At 34.6% G+C, this 10,901-nt stretch overlaps 1 long non-coding RNA gene across 1 annotated transcript; it reads right to left on the bottom strand.

The window, feature by feature from the left end:
* Window positions 1-5,293: 5,293 nt before the first annotated feature.
* On the bottom strand, window positions 5,294-7,055 carry LOC107028282. The gene is made up of 2 exons (XR_001457816.2): window positions 6,697-7,055; window positions 5,294-6,288 (listed from the first exon to the last, which is right to left on the bottom strand). It is a non-coding gene; the product is annotated as an uncharacterized LOC107028282 (long non-coding RNA).
* Window positions 7,056-10,901: the final 3,846 nt, after the last annotated feature.

Below are 10,901 nucleotides of genomic sequence, written 5' to 3'. Positions count from 1 at the left end.
TATATATATATATATATATATATATACACTACATATATGATTTAGCTCTCATTTTTCAACTCTTGATTTGCTTTTCTACGCACTTCTTAATTGAAATAGCCCTCCCCCACCTTTGAATAAAACTTACTCCAATAATGAAATTCCAAAAAATCACATCAAAAAAATTGTGCTAGATTGTATCATGTCTGTGATCGAAAGCGAAGAAGTGGTAAATTTGTTGCTGAAATCAGACACCCAAACGAAAAGAAGTAAATTTTGCTGGGTAGTTTTGTCACTATTGATGAAGCTTCTGCAATATACAAGTCTAAGAAAATTGAGTTTGAAGAACTGATCATACTTATAAAGCAAAAAAGGATCAAATTTCTGAAAAATCTGACAATTTTTTTACGGGTGATGGATCTTAACAGAAGTCATCAATTGGTGTTACTGTAAACTCGAATCCATCAAAGGGATTTGAGGAAAAAATCAAAGAAGAAATTGAGGATGAAACATATGAATAGGGGTGTGCAAAAACCGAACCGACCAATAAATNATCGAGACAGGGAGAGTGACGAGCGAGTATTTTAGGGAGATAGGCACTGACAACAGTTTGCTAAGGGACACAATTAAATCAAACAACAATTATATCTTTTAATTTAAATTAATAGTATATAATTATATACAATTTTTCTTTTTATTTATCATATATAATCAAATCAACCTCTTCTTAATCTGGTAACTTTGACTGGAATAATTATAGATCTTCCACAACCACAATAACTTCAATAAGTCATTGAAAAGTAACTTCATTAGCATTCATTATTTTATAGAAATCATCCTATAAAACTATCTAGAAAAAATAATAATAAAAAAGAATGACATATAGAATCTACAAACATTTAGATATCAAATAAGAGAAAATTTATGAGTAATATTTCAAATAAATATTGTGTAACATGATTCATATGAGGAAACGGGGAATGAAAAAGTTAGGCATGATTTTTCACTGCAATCCATTTTCTTTCTAAAAAAGATGCAGTTACTTTTGAAATGATGATTTACTCGTTAAAATTGTTTCCTTAAATAAAGGATCTTAAATTCAGTTTTCTCCTCCTAATGTTTAGGAATCAACCACGTTAAAATTAGTCCTTTTTTATTCAAAATTTGAATAAATAAATAACTGATTAAAAGAATTGTATGAATAGTTAGCAATTTAATTTTTATTTTTAGATTTTAAAAATTTATAACTTATAAATTCAAGAAAATTTAAGGTGTTGACATGTGTGACACTTTTTAATCTTCTTTTATATATAGATAGATTCTTTACCTTGTCATTAAAATTTTCTCAAGCACACATAATCTTTTTTATTCTTATTATCATCATTTTTTATCTTCTTTACTTATCATTTATGGTTGTTTCTATTGATTTTATTTACTCTTTTTATTTTCTTTGCCTTTTCTTTTACTTTGATTTCAAATTTAATTTCAAATATTTTGTATTTGAAATAAGTTATTTCTAGGGGTGTGCAAAAGCCGAACCGACCAATAAATCGAACCGATAAAATGTTATTGGGTTATTGTTATTGGGTTATTGGGTTATTGGGTTTTTAATGGGTTTAGAAAAAATAATTATTGGGTTATTGGGTCGGTTTAAGTTTTTCCTATTGGGTTATTGGGTAAACCGATAACCCAATAAGACTATAGTTATTTACTACTTTACCCTTCCTCAATATTAAATATACATAATTTAATACATAAATAGATTCAATATTAGCTTTTTAGGCTATGTGATTTTTTGGTTAGGAAATTGGTGAGAACTTTGTTGATTATCTGGTGGATCAAGCAACTGTTCAAGATTGTCTCATTGAAATATTTTAATTTAGTTTTAATTCTAGTTCGTAATTGTAGGCGATAGCTTTTGCAAGTTTGTGAATGTTAGTAATTTGATCAACATTCAAAGTTTTCTATTATGTTTTGGCGGTAAGTTGGTAACATGTAATTATAACATACGTACTATTATATATTATTTGATCGACATTTTCTTATTGGGTTAACCGAAACCGAACCGATAACATCAAAAACCGATATACCGATAAATCGATAAAAAATTTCTTATTGGTTTGTTATTGGGTTAGCATATTTTAAAATCGAAAACCGATAAACCGAACCGATTATATGTAAAATCGAACCGAACCGACCGATGCGCACCCCTACATATGAAGAACTATTAAAGGGACCAGGGTGAAAATTTCAAAGGGTAGCAATGTGAAAGTTTAATATAAGTTAGCGGTTCTAGTTGTTGATAACTATGCATATTTGGTTGATGAATTTTGGTGCTACGATTGATCTTAACATCGACAAATAATTTTATGGTCCAAAAAAAGAGAGAAAAAGAGTCCAAAATAGCAATTTTAGAACTATTGGGGTACAAACATTAATTTTAGAATCTCTCAGGGGCTTTAGGTCTTTGTGATAAGATATTCGATATAATATATGTTGTTAGGTTATAATAATTGTTAAATCAATGATTTACTTTTTAATGAATGAAATTAACTTTATTAAATTTTTTTTAAAAAAAATGTATGTTGATAGTGAAATGAATTTTTTTTCTCTATAATTATTTACATTTATTGTCTTTTTATTTTGATGAGTAGAATTTCTTTGATTCTAAGATCTTTTGTTATCATATTATAAGTATAATTTGGTAACCCTAGTCTACAAGATTACCTCCTTTATTTTTATTTTTTCATTTTCACATGCAAAATATTGCTTGAAATATTTTATGTTGAAGCAATAAATTTATAAAAAAAAATTGTATTTTTATTGTTCGTGCTTAAATATATGAGATAGATAGTTTTAGTTATGAAACATAATAATTCGTAGCAAAATTTTGTCTAAAATTTCCCACCAAAAATGAATTGGCGCCATTTATTGAATATTGTTAGTAACAAATCCAATATTTACGCCAGATTATGGCAATTTGATCCCCTTTTTATCCCAAAATGTGACAACTGATCCAAATATGTTATGCCGGAACGTGGAAACTGATCCATAAACACACCACAATCACATTCACATGTATATTCTGAATAAGCATATAGTCAAGAAGTGATTCATGACATATAGTTGTTCATCTATCTCACTTACAACAAGTGTAATCAACAATGCAACATTATCACACATACATGTATCATAACAAAGAAATAACAAGAATACATCATACAATCATAAAATCACAACCTTCAGCTACTTCGAAACAAACTTGAAACCCTAAGAATTATGATTCTTCCCTTTATGGATTCGTTCAGCTTGTTGTTGATCTACAAACAATCAATACAATATGGGAATAAATAAACATTCACTAATTACCCAAATTTCTAACAATTCTATGAACCCTCAGTCATACCCATGATCCCAATTCTCTAAAATAGGGTGTTTCCACCATAGAACGTAGATCAAAACCCTCCCCCATCATTAATTTCCCATTCTATTATGTTCTATGGATCGAAAAACATATTCGGTGAATGAAAAAATTACCTTTAACCTCAAGAATAGTGAAAAACGAGTAGGATTCGCCCTGGGTTCATTCCTTAGCTCAAAAGTTTAAAAGTGCATAATAAGGTCGTTTAGGGGTTTATTAGCAACCTTAAATCGCATCGAGCCTGCAACAAGAATCCTTATCCTGCTGTAGCGGCTCCGCCATAGCGGCAAAAATCCCCGCCAGGGTCGGTTACAAGAGACACTGAACTAATTTAACAATCTTGAGACCCATATTTCACAACCCACCTCTAACCAACGACACTCAAAAAATACCTTCCACACCAAGATCAATTTCGAAAGTTCTACTCACTCGAATTCAATTTCGTAAAGTCGTATGGAATCCTTAACAAGTTATATATCCCCTTATGAAATTAAAATTATAAATAAATCACCCAATTGTTGCCAGATTTAGCTACACCTTAATGACTCCAATTTCGTCCAAAACAATATGGACTATGTTGAGAAATTTCAAGTTACTAAAATAAAAATTCGACCCAAAAATACCCAGTTGGCTCTTCTATAACAACGAAACCTGATTGTTACAAGTTAATCTCTGACTTAAAGGAAAGGCAATATTGTAAAATGATCAATCAAGATTTTCTAGAATAATAAAGTTCTATTATATAGTCAAAAATGTGTCTACTGCTTAGAATTGCTTGAAAATGATTGTCATTTCATGCAAAATGCTGGAAAAATCGTCCTTTCTATATGAGAATTTTATACTCATGTATATTATAATGTGATTATTTTAACACTGTTAAACCAAAAACTAAACAGTTAGGTATCGAAATTCGATAAGAAATGTCTTAGTGCACTACGTCAAATTTGATTATTACCGACAAATAATTTTGTCACTAGAAACTCACATTTCGTCACCAAAAGAATTTTGTGACAAAAAATAATTTGTCAGTCATTCATCCCTAAAGCATAGGTCACTAAATATATATAGAGACAATGTAATGTTTCGTACTAAATAGAAATGTAATAACTACGAAAATATTTTTTGTCCCTAAATGCTTTGAATTTATGACAAATTTATTCGTCATAAAAGTTATTAAAATTTGTAGGTAAAGATACATTTTTGTCACTAAATAAGTTATCATAGCCGACGAAAATGATGTGTCACTAACTATATTGTTTAATTAGTGAAGATGTAATTTGTCTCAAATATTTTATGTATTTCGTAGTCAAACAAATAATATTTCGTCACTAAAAACAATTTTTTTACGTACAATTATTTCGTTGTCCCTAAAGGTAAAAATTAGTGAAAACTTTATATTTAAATAATTTTGTAGTTGAAACAATCATGTCGTCCTAAAAATGATTCTTTTACCGAAAAAATAAAATTGTCGCTAAAAAATATCATAAATAAGTAGGCAATTTTGGGACAAAAGATGTTTTTGTCACAGAATGTCATACTTTAATGACGAAAATGTTATCTGTCTTAAAAAAATAATGTATTGATGATCACTCTAAAAAGTGAGCTTTTGAAGATAAAATATTTTGTCACTAATGTTATTTAAACTTGTAACGATACTATATACAATTCGTATTAAGCTAGGTCTCTGTAAATTTAGAAATTTATTAAGAAAATTAAAATTATTAAATAATGCAAATATTAAACTTAAAAGTATGGAGTAAATTTTTTCAATAATGAGCATCATATACTATACAAATTAAAATTAACAACAAACTAAAAGAAGCAAAATAATAATAAAAAGAATTGCACTGTCATTTATTAATTAAGAACATCTAAAATGACATTCATAGATAATAATAAAAAATATTACAATGTCATATATTAATTACGAACATCTAAAATGAGATTCAGGATATAATATCTCAACGCTCCCCTTAAGAAAAAATATATTAAGTAAAATTTCTCCAACTTGAAAGTCTAACTAAGATATACTAAATGTTAACAAAACTGAGGCAGTAAAATAGAGGTTGCTTCTCACAATACCATTGCAAAAACACTTCACTAGCCACTAGTCTCGATTTCCACCTTCCACAACCTGTCTAAAAGAAATAAAAATAATTTGATATGTTATGATATCATTATATACAAAAACATATCCAAGTGTAATCTCACAAATGGAATATGAGGGATCGAATGTAGAAAGACATTACCTCTACACCTTTGTAGGATAGACAAGTTTCTTTCAATAGACATTTGACTCAAAAGAAATGTAACTAACGCAAAAAAGTAAGAAAGAAAAAAGAGACAACAAGAGTCGTCATGTCTCGTTCTAAACAACCAACAAGAAGGAAACATCACTCCTTAAGCTGTAGTTAGACATCACAAACACCATCACTAACTTATTAACCTCTCACACTAGAAACTTCAAAAGAAATAAAAACTATTAGAGTAAAGAGTCTGACCTCGAGTGCAATAGATTTTGATAATTCAAGGCTTGCAGGAGTATTAGCAACTTCATACAAGTAAAGTAGACTCTCTGATTATCAAGACCTAACAACTACAGAAAATAATGCACTAAATTTTATTCCCACAAGAAATGCAAACTGATTTTTCCAGCAAATTTACAAGATTATAAATCTACAAGTGATAAGAATAGTTGAAAACTCGGTATGATCACTTCGACTAACAATAGACAAACCATCTAGATTTAAGTCTTGTTACAAAAATAACAATTGAAAAGGATATTTTAATAAAGGAAGATACATCTAAGTGCATGAAAACTTGTGCTTACAAAAGAACTCTTCCTTTGCTACCCAGGCGTGAACTTCTCAGTAACTTCAGTTCAAAAACTGTTAAGCAATAAAACCATAAATTTACTACATGAGATTAGTGATATACTATCAAGACACTAAAATAATCTGTTAATTATAAGAATCCTTAAATAAAGTAATTAGCCAATTTTAATCCATTTCTTGTCCAAAAAAATTGTACATAAAAGACTAAAACACAAGTCTCTCACTACCTTTTATTAATATAGGAGGCTTACTTCTGAAACAACCCAAAGATTCCAATTTTAATATTACAGGTTCACAGTTGTCCAGATGATTCACATTGTTAAAAACACCCAATATTATTACGAAATGGGTAGCACAACACATTACATAATAATCTCACTTAAAGTTGTCCAGATGATTCACATTGTTCTCAAGATAATTCTCAAAAATAAGTTGACACACATATGGATCAAGAAGACATACCTGGATGCTTTCCACATAACGCCTAATGTGTTCGAGCTTTCCAACATGTATAGATAATAAAAGTCAAACTACCATATAGAAATTTGAAATAACTTCGATGGAAACTTTAACCAGTTATGAATATTCAATCCAGAAACATACTGCGTGGTTTTCCAATGCTTTTCTCGAAAGGAGACGAGCTCATGAGAATTCCAGTTATCAATGATTGTATAGAAAGGAGGAAAGTTTGATAGACTTACCTCTTTTCTTTTGGAGAGAAAGAGAGTTTGAGGGGATATTTTTTTCCAGTGATCAGTCATGAGAAAAGAATGAAATGAAGTTCTTACTATATAATCAAGAGGGCTGATCATTTAATCACTAACTTTGTTATGCGGAATTCGAGATAATACGAGAAAATATAAACGCGAAAAACAAGACAACAGATTTACGTGGTTCACCAATAAATTGGCTACGTCCACGGGGAAGAGGGAGAGCAGTTTTATTATGGAGAGGCAAAAACAGAATTACAGAATAGGGTTTGACATAGCGTCTATATATAGTGCTAAGCTACGCCCTAACAGGCCTGGGCCCAACATACAGAATTGACAGACCCGTCCTTTCTGTTTGTAACGGGTCCGATTCAAGGCATTCAACAAATCTCCACCTTGACTTGAATTCTCCGAACAGATTCTTCAGACGCACTATGATAGTGCCAGGCCTCCCCCTCTTCCTCAGAATTTCCCCGCAGGGCAATTAACAGCTTCTGATGTTGAGCAAGTCCAAACAGTGTTGAAACTTGCTCTGTGGAACCGGCTTTGTGAACATATCAGCAGGATTATCAGCAGTTCCTACTTTCTTCACCTTGATTCTCTTCTCACTTCTCAGAAAATGATACCTTACGTCAATATGCTTGGTTCTCTCATGATGGACTTGATCCTTGGCTAGACAAATTGCGCTCAAACTGTCACAATACACCGTAGCCTGATCATGATGCAGACCAAGATCACTAACCAGCCCTTTCAGCCAAATCCCTTCTTTTGCAGCCTCTGTCAAGGCCATGTACTCCGCTTCCGTAGTAGACAAAGTCACTGTAGGTTGCAAAGTTGCCTTCCAACTGACGACAGATCCTCCAAGGGTAAACACATAGCCAGTCATCGATCTTCTTGTGTCAACATCTCCAGCATAGTCAGAATCAGAATAGCCAGTAACCAAGCACTGAGTATCACCTCCATAAATGAGACCAACGTCAGATGTACCTCTAAGGTACCGGAAAATTCTCTTCACAGCCTGCCAATGTTCTCTCCCTGGTTGTCCCATGAATCTGCTCACTACACTGACTGCATGTGCTAAATCTGGCCTTGTACAGACCATAGCATACATCAAACTTCCTACGGCACTGGCATAAGGGACTCGTGACATATACTCCTTCTCTTCTTCTGACTGTGGAGCGAACATGGCAGTGAGATGGATATTGGCAGCACTGGGGGTATCAATAGGCTTAGATGAAGACATGCCAAACCTCGCCAAGACCTTCTGAATGTAGCTTCTCTGTGACAAGAAAAGTTTCCTTCTCTCTCTGTCTCTAATGATCTCCATCCCTAGAATCTTCCGAGCGGCTCCCAAATCCTTCATCTCAAACTCAGCACTAAGTAAACCCTTCAGCTTCTGAATGTCATACTTCTTCTTTGCAGCTATCAGCATATCATCTACATAAAGCACCAGATAGATGAATGAATCATCCTTGAGCCTATTGTAGTAGACACAACAATCATATGAGCTCCGAGTATAGCCCAACTTCACCATATAGCTGTCAAACCTTTTGTACCACTGCCTTGGAGACTGCTTAAGTCCATATAAGGACTTCTTCAACTTGCAGACGTGATTTTCCTTCCCTGGAACTTGGAAACCATCCGGCTGAGTCATGTATATCTCTTCCTCCAACTCTCCATGTAGAAACGCTGTCTTCACATCAAGTTGTTCAAGCTCCAGATTCTGATGTGTAACAATCGCTAGTAACACTCGGATGGAAGTATGTCTGACCACTGGTGAGAAGATCTCATTGTAGTCCACTCCCTCTCTTTGGTTGAAACCTCTGGCAACAACCCTGGCTTTATACTTGACTCCTTCTGCTGGTGATATCCCTTCCTTCTTCTTGAAAACCCATTTGCAAGTAATAATCTTTCTCCCCGAAGGCTGTATGACCAGATCCCATGTCTGATTCTTGTGTAGGGACTCCATCTCATCTCCCATAGCGGCAAACCATTTTTCAGAATCAGAACTTAAAATGGCTTCTTTGTAAGTAGACGGCTCAGATGTATCTACCTCTTCAGCAACCTGCAGTGCATAACCCACCATGTCCTCAAAACCATACCTCGTAGGTGGCCGAACTCCAACCCTCCTTGGCCGATCTTGAGCTATACTCCGATGGATATCTGATGGCATAGATTCTGGAATATCAGTTTCTGTCTGTGGCTCTTGATCCTCCTCTTCAGGTTCTTTCAAATCGCTCTCGTTCTGAATGACTTGAAACTCCACCTGTTTATCAAGACTCCCAGTTTCTGACGTAGTTGTAGGCTTCACAATGGTTCTAAGCAGAGAACTTTCATCAAAGACAACGTTCCTGCTCATAATAACCCTCTTTTCTGCTGGAGACCAGATTCTGAAACCTTTCACTCCATCTCCGTAGCCCACAAATACTCCCTTTTTAGCTCTTGGTTCTAACTTACCTTCACTGACGTGATAGTAAGCCGTACAACCAAAAGCTTTCAGATTTGAATAATCAGCAACTTTTCCTGACCACATCTCCATAGGTGTTTTGCACTGTATGCCTGTATGTGGTCCGCGGTTAATCAAGTAGCAAGCTGTACTAACCGCTTCTGCCCAGAATCTTCTATCTAGCCCAGCATTAGAGAGCATGCACCTTGCTCTCTCCAGAAGTGTTTGATTCATCCGCTCAGCTACACCGTTCTGCTGTGGTGTATTTCTGACTGTACGATGTCGAGCAATCCCTTCATCCTTACAGAATTGATCAAATTCAGACCAGCAGAATTCCAGCCCATTATCAGTTCGCAACCTCTTGATCTTCTTCCCTGTTTGATTTTCCATCAAAATTTTCCACTCCTTGAACTTCTGGAAAGCTTCACTTTTATGCTTCATCATGTACACCCAAGTCATCCTTGAGTAGTCATCAATCATGGACACAAAAAATCTGCAGCCTCCCAAAGACTCAACACGGCATGGACCCCAGCAATCAGAATGGATATAATCAAGAGTGCCTTTTGTTCTGTGAATGGCCTTTGGAAACTTGTTGCGATGTAGTTTTCCAAAGACACAATGTTCACAAAACTCTAGGCTTTTAACCTTATGACCAGCAAGAAGATCCTCCTTTGACAGAATTTGCATCCCTCTTTCACCCATATGACCAAGTCTCATGTGCCATAACTTAGTCATATCCTCCTGGTGAACTTCTGACGATGCAACATGGGCTGAACCTGTAACCGTGGAACCTTGTAGAAAATACAAAGTACCACGCATGACACCTTTCAGAATCAGATTTGAACCCTTCCAGACCCGCAAGACTCCATCTTTTCCCGACCAGCTGAATCCCTTGCTGTCCAAAGAACTGAGAGATATCAGATTTTTCGTCATCAATGGAACGTGCCTGACCTCGTTCAATGTGCAGAAGCTACCGTCATGTGTCCTTATCTTGATCGAGCCTGTCCCAACCACCTTGCAGACAGAACTGTTGGCCATCGAGATGCTGCCTCCGTCTATCTGCTCATAAGTCGTGAACCACTCTCTCCTAGGACAGATGTGATAGGATGCCCCAGAATCGAGAACCCACACATCTGAATGATGAGTGTGCTCATCCGCAACTAGGGCAATGTCTTCTTCAGAATTGGTGTCTTCTTCAGCAACAGCAGCAGAAACTGATTGTTTTTCCGATTGCTTCTTCTTCTTCGGACAATCAAATTTCCAATGTCCCTTCTCCTTGCAGTAATTACAAACATCATCTGGCTTTGCACCCTTCGACATCGGCTTATTTTTCTTTCCGCCGTTTTTCCTTCCCTTTCCGCTACTGGTGAACAGACCGGAAGGCTGTATGTCCGTACTTGTGCCGTTAGCCTTATGCCGTAATTCCCTGCTATGAAGGGCCGATCTGACTTCTTCCAGCGACACAGTATCTTTCCCAACAATGAACGATTGAACAAAATTCTCAAACGACA

The sequence above is a fragment of the Solanum pennellii genome, chromosome 1, assembly GCF_001406875.1.
Source record: "Solanum pennellii chromosome 1, SPENNV200".
In the NCBI taxonomy this organism is placed as follows: domain Eukaryota; kingdom Viridiplantae; phylum Streptophyta; class Magnoliopsida; order Solanales; family Solanaceae; genus Solanum; species Solanum pennellii.
Note: the sequence above shows the minus strand (reverse complement) of the source record. Positions and strands in the feature narration are given on the sequence as shown.